Raw genomic sequence first — 7,050 nt, 5'->3', positions numbered from 1 at the left:
TAAAAAATGGAGATCTATGAGTTACCTGACAAGGAAATAAATATAATCATCTTAAAGAAGCTCAGTGTGCTACAAGAGAACAAAAAGAGACAAATGAACAAAATCACAAAAATAATGTATAAACAAAACGAAAATAGCAAAGAAATAGAAACTTAAAAAAAAAACAAAATGAAATTCTGGAACTGAAGAATACAATAGCTGAAATTAAAAAAAATCAGTAGAGGGATTCAACAGCATACTTGATCAAACAAAAGTAAGAATCAGGGGAACTTGAAGAGACGTTATTTGAAATTATCAAGTTGTGGGGGGGAGAAGCAATGAAGAAAAGTAAAGAAAATCTAAGAGACACATGTACCCCATCAAGCAGACCAATACACACATTACAAGAGCTTCGGAAAGAGAAGAGAGAAAAGGGAAGAGAGCTTATTTGAAGAAATAGTAACTGAAAACTTCACAAATCTGAGGAAGAAAATGGACATCCACATTCAAGAAGCTTACAGGATTCCAACTAGACTAAACCCAAAGAGACTCACACAAAGATATATCAAAATCAAACTGTTAAAACTAAAAGACAAAGAAATAATCATGCAACAACAAAAGAAAACTCATAATGTACAAGAGAGCAATTATAAGATTATCACAGATTTCTCAGCAGAAACATTATAGGCTAGAAAGGAGTGGAATGATATATTCAAAGTGCTGAAAGAAGAAAACTGCCAACCAAGAATACTATATCTGACAAAAACTTTTTCTTTTTTTCAAAAATGAAGGTGAAATAAAGACCTTCCTAGATAAACCAAAACTGAAGAAGTTCATCACTACTAGACTTGTCTTACAAAAATTGCTAAGGGGAGTTTTTAAGTTAAAATGAAAAAACAATAGATAATATGAAAACAAACAAGAATAGAAAGCTCTCTAGAAAAACTAAATACATATACAAATTCAGAATCCTGTAATACTGTAATTGTTGTGTAAATCACTTAATTCTTATACAGAATTTAGAAGATAAAAAGCTTAAAAATAACTATAACTAGAAAACTATGTTATGTTGGGCATGGTGATTCATGCCTGTAAACCCAGCACTTTGGGAGGCTGAGGCAGGAGGATTGCTTGAGCCCAGGAGTTTGAGACCAGCCTGAGCAACATAGTGAGATATCATTTCTATAAAAAAAAAAAAAAAAAAAAAAAAAAAATTAGCCAGGCATGATGGCATGCACCTGTGGTCCCAGCTACTCAGCAGGCTGAGGTGGGAAGACCACTTGAGCCCCAGAGGTTGAGGCTGAGGTCCTCAGAATCACTGGCTGAACTGATTGGTAAAGACAAGATTATGCCACTGCATTCCAGCCTGGGTGACAGAGCTCTCCCCACTCCCCACCCCCCGCAGAAAACCAAACCTATGTTAATGATTACAAAATATGAAAAGATATAATTTGTGATACTGAGGGCATCACACTTGAAAAGGAGGAAGTATAATTATCTCTGTTCACAGATAACATGAACTTATATTTAGAAAACTAAAGATTCCAAAGATGCTGATAGAACTAATAAATGAATTCAGTAAAGTTGCAGGCTACAAAGTCAACACAAAAAACCCAGTTGCATTTCCATGCAATAACAGTGAACAATTAAATAGAAAACTAAGACAACAATCCCACCTATGATGGCATCAAAATAAACTTAACCAAAGAGAAAGACTTGTACACTAAACACTCCAAAACATTGCTGAGAGAATTTAAAGAAGACAAAAATAAATGGAAAGAAAACCCACTTCATGGATTGGAAAACTTAATAACATTAAAAGTAACCTGCAGATTTAATGCAATCCTATCAAAATCTCAAAGGCATATTTTGCAGAAATAGAAAAAAAGAATCAGGCCAGGCACGGTGGCTCACGGCTGTAATCCCAGCACTTTGGGAGGCCGAGGCGGGTGGATCAGGAGGTCAGGAGATCAAGACCATCCTGGCTAACACGGTGAAACCCCATCTCTACTAAAAATACAAAAAACTAGCTGGGTGTGGTGGCAGGCACCTGTAGTCCCAGCTACTCAGGAGGCTGAGGCAGAATGGTGTGAACCCGGGAGGTGGAGCTTGCAGTGAGCCGAGATTGTGCCACTGCACTCTGGCCTGGGCGACAGAGCAAGGCCCTGTCTCAAAAAAAAAAAAAAAAAAGCAAGAAACTTAAAATTCATATGGGATCTCAAAGGACCCCAAGTAGCCAAAACAATCTTGAGAAGGAAAAACAAAACTGGAGGCCTTACCCTCCCTGATTTCAAAGCATATTACAAAGCTATAGTAATCAAAACAGTATGGTACTAGCATAAAGATAGACATATAGGTCAATGGAACAGAATAGAGTGCCCCAAAATAAAACTACACATATATGGTCAAATCATCTTCAACAAAGATGGCAAGGCTACAAAATGGGGAAACAAATGGTGTTTGAAAAATTGGATATCTACATGCCAAAAATGAAGTTGGACCCTTACTTTACACTATGTACAAAAATTAACTCAAAATGGATTAAAAACCTAAATATATAAAACCTGAAAACTATGAAACTCCTAGAAAAAACATAGGGAAAAACTTTTCTTTCCTTTTTTTTTTTTTGAGACAAGGTATCTGTAACTCAGGCTGAAGTACAGTGATGCGATCATAGCTCACTGCAGCCTCAAACTCCTGGATTTGAGCAATCCTACCGCTTTAGCCTCCTGAGTTGCTAGGACTACATGTGCACACCACCACACCCTGCTAATTAAAATTTTTTTTTGTAGAGACAAGGTTTTGCTATGTTGCTCAGGCTGGGGAAAAACTTCAGGCCGGGCACAGTGGTTCACGTCTATAATCCCAGCACTTTAGGAGGCCAAGGTGGGCGGATCACCTGAGGTCAGGAGTTTGATACCAGCCTGGCCAACATGACAAAACTCCGTCTCTATAAAAATACAAAAATTAGCCAGGCGTGGTGGCAGGTGCCTGTAATCCCAGGAGAATTGCTTGAACCCAGGAGGAAGAGCTTACAGTGAGGCAAGATCGTGCCACTGCATTCCAGCCTGGGTGACAAGAGTGAGACGCCAACTCAGAAAAAAAAAAAAAAAAAAAAAAAAAAAAAACCATAAAACTTAATTACATTTGAATGGCAATGATGTCTTGGATGTGATGCCAAAAGGACAGACAACAAAATCAAGAATAGACAAATGACACTACATCAAACTTTAAAACTTTTGCACTGCAAAGGAAACAACCAACAGGGTAAAAAGGTAATGCATAGAATGGCAGAAAACATTTACAAACAAATTTTTAATAAGGATATTACTCCTGATTAGGAGTTAATATTCAGAATATATAAAGAACTCCTACGACTTAACAATAACAAAACAAACAACCTGATTTTAAACTCAGCAAAGGACCTGGATAGACACTTCTCCAAAGAAATACAAATGGCCAAGCAGCATGTGAAAAGATGCTCAATAACCTGAATCATCAGGAAAATACAAATCCAAATTACAATAAGCTATCACCACACACCTGTTAGGGTGGCCACTATCAAAACAAACCAACAGAGAACAAGTGTTGGTGAGGATGTTGAAAAACTGGAATCCTTGTGCACTCTTGGTGGGGATATAAAATAGTGCAGTTGCTATGGAAAACAGTATGGTGGTTCCTCAAAAAATTAAAAATAGAACTAGCAGATGATCCAACAACCCTGCTTCTGGGTATACATCCAAAAGTACTGAAACCGGGATCTTGAAGAGATATTTACATTCTCATGTTCATTGCAGCATTATTCATAACAGCTAAGCAGTAGAAGCAACCCAAATGTCCACTGACGGATGAGTGGATACAGAAAACACAGTGTATAAATACAATGGAATACTATTCAGCCTTTAAAAAGAAGGAAAGTCTGTCATATGCTTCAACATGGATGAACCTTAAGGACATTTTGTTAAGCAAAATAAAGTCAGTCCCAAAATGACAAATAATGCCTGATTCCACTTAACGTGAAGTATCTAGTGTAGTCAAACTGTTAGAAGCAGAAAGTAGAATGGTGGTTGGTGGTGGGGAGAGAAAAAGGGGGTTGTTCAATGCATAGAGAATTGTAGCTTTGTAAGAAGATAAAGTTCTAGAGATCTGCTGCACGATAATGTGCACTTAGGGTAAGGTACATTGGCTCACGCCTATAATCCCACTACTTTGGGAGGCCAAGGCGGGAGGATTGCTTGAGGCCAGGAGTTTGAGACCAGCCCTGGCAATGTAGCCAGACCCTGTCTCTACAAAAAATAAAAGATTTAGCTCAGCATTTTGGCACACACCTGTAGTCCCAGCTACTCAGGAAGCTGAAGTGGGAGGATCACTTGAGCCCAGGAGGTCGAGGTTGCAGGGAGCCCTGATGGTGCCACTGCACTGCACTCCAGCGTGGTAAAGCAAGACCCTTTCTCAAAAAAAAAAAAAAAAAAAAAAAAAAAGTATGTAGTTAATCCTGTACTGTACACTTAAAAACAGTTAAGATGGTAAATTTTATGTTTAACCTTAATAAAAAAAGAGACAATGTTAGAAGAAACAGTAATTTGAAATGTTGAAATTCACATTTCAAAAAAAAGAAAAAAAGAGGAAGAAACCTCAGTACCTTACCAGGGTCAAGGAGTAGATGAAAGGAGCAATTACCAGCGAGCCAGGCAGTTCTTGCTGTCCCCGTCACCTCCCTCACCTGTCCCATGCACAGCACTGATGGCTTCTCTCTCCCAGGTCAGCAGCCTGGAATGGGGAGGTGTCTACAGGGGGATGTTCCCTGGCATGGCCCTTGGGCCCCTCAGATCTTACACCCAAGGGGCTGAGAAAAGGAATCCCCAAGATCCCCTGGTCCCGGCCCTGCCGTCCTCAGTGCCCACCCCCGTCTTTCCTAGCTCCCTCTCCACTCATATCCACTCCCTGTCCTCACAAGGTAATCTTCGTATCACAACAAAGCTACCTTTAATTTGAGAACCCCGAGGAAATGCTGAGCCAGGAAAAATAAAGTTAGAAGCTCAAGATTTCAGCTGACTTAGCAAACCAAAGTTCCTAAGAATGCTGAGAATCCCAAAGCTGCTGGGGTACGGCGGGGAGGGAAAAGCCTCGAATGGGGTCAGGTGCCTGCTCTTGAGCTCCCACTCAGCAAAGCAAAATAATATAAACAGTTCTCAGCTGCCATCCCGAGGGTGAACACGTGCATGAGAGAAAGTAAGTGCAGGGGAAAAAGCGACTCATCTGAGCCCATGTGGGTCCTGGGGCCAGACACACCTCACAATGGCCTTGAGGTTAAGTAGGAATCCTCACTGTGGGCCCAGAGACAGTGTGACCTATCCTGGTCACAGTTAGAAGGTGGTGGAACTGAGATCCGCAGCCCAATGCTTCACCAGGGGCTGGTGCAGCCTCTAGGGGTGAGCTTTCCTCTCCACCTTCCAGTCAGATCGTCCACAGGGGAGTGGTGAAGAGGGCGCAGTCATCACCCCAGCCCTCTCTCATGGGGGCATCCCCCATCTCATATCCCTGCTCACCTTGACACAGCCCTTTAGGGTTTCAAAAGAGAAGCCGGTTGAATAGAAACACACACTGCTCAGGGCCCACTGCAAAGCGTGCTAACAAGACGGGTGAGCTGATGCACGCCACTTCCTGGAGCATCCCAGGAACAGAGCCGCAGCCTGGGTGATGCTGGGGTAGCGAGGCAGCCAAGCATGGAGGTGGGCCTGAGGCCAAGCCTGGGATTCTGGGATTTAGTTTTCCATTCATTTGTGTGGGCTATAATTGCACGCAGTGCAAGCCTAATCCAACCTCCACGTCTCCATCCACAAAGGCACCTATGTGCAGCCCCTGGGTAGGAGGAGGACTGAGGCAAACCCCCTCTCCCTATGGAGGAATCTTTCTATAGCTTGGCCCCTGCCCCCAGGACATGAGGCAGGCCTGGCCAAACCCCTCGGGGCCAAGAGAGCTGGCCTATTTCTCCCGAGTCCCAGGCCACAAAGGCCCTTACCACTTCTTTGCCAAGTCCCTATAATCTTCATTGTCACGATCATCTCCACCATTGATTAAGCTTTACCATGTGCCCAGCAGCTGCAATCATCTTCTCTAACCTTCTTAGCAGTTGCACAGAATGGGCATTGTCAGACCCATGACATAGGTCTCCAGCTACAGGAATGATCTATTATATTCTGGGGCCACTCGCTTCTCAGCCTGAGTCACTCTTATCCAGAGAGACATAAGCTCTGTTAAGACACAATTCTGCAAGGGAATTGACTGCTTCCCTGAGCTTATCTGCTCTGGGCACTGTAATTTTGATGGCAGTCAGGCAGGGTCTGTTCAGTTCAGACACTTACCTGTAACAGCAAATAGAAATGTTCATTCACTGGAGGCTTTGTAGACAGCACAACAAATTAGTTGAGAACAAGCGTAATCACAGCATGGAGGGAAAACAATAAACATTTTCTTGTAGTTATACTATTTACTCCAACTACTATTCTGGATGTCTCTTCCCTCCTCCTCGTTAGGCTGGGCTGACAGGCAGAAAGAGTGCAGCCCAGGGGCTGGATCACACACCCCAAAATGTACAGACTACTGAGAGGGGAGGGAAAGGGCCATCTATCAGTACAACCTTAGAGGAAGGCTATTTGGCAACGAGCTTCCCAAACTTTAAAAATGTGCAAACCCTTTGAGAAAGAGAAAAGCAGCCCCTGGCATCCGGGGGTAAACCATTTCACAAAACATCAGCACCAGACAGGCCACTTGGACTGCAGTGAATTAAAAAAGAAAAACCAGCCCACTCCGCAAATGTCTGCAGCCACACTGGACATCATCCAAACCACAAAAAAGACCAACTCTCTCAATTCTGGCTAATATGCATGACTGTTGCTTCTCTACCACTTGCAGCTTTCTCTTACTCTAGTCCTCTCTTCTTGTAGGTCAGATTTATCGAGGCACCCAGTCTTAGAATTGCCAGAACAAAGCCCAGCTTCCTGAAATCCTCCCTGGAAAGACTAACCCAAGTCCGAATCCTATGCCTGCAGCCTTCCGAAGACCCTCCAA

The sequence above is a fragment of the Rhinopithecus roxellana genome, chromosome 11, assembly GCF_007565055.1.
Source record: "Rhinopithecus roxellana isolate Shanxi Qingling chromosome 11, ASM756505v1, whole genome shotgun sequence".
NCBI lineage: Eukaryota > Metazoa > Chordata > Mammalia > Primates > Cercopithecidae > Rhinopithecus > Rhinopithecus roxellana.
This window is presented reverse-complemented; position numbering follows the sequence as displayed.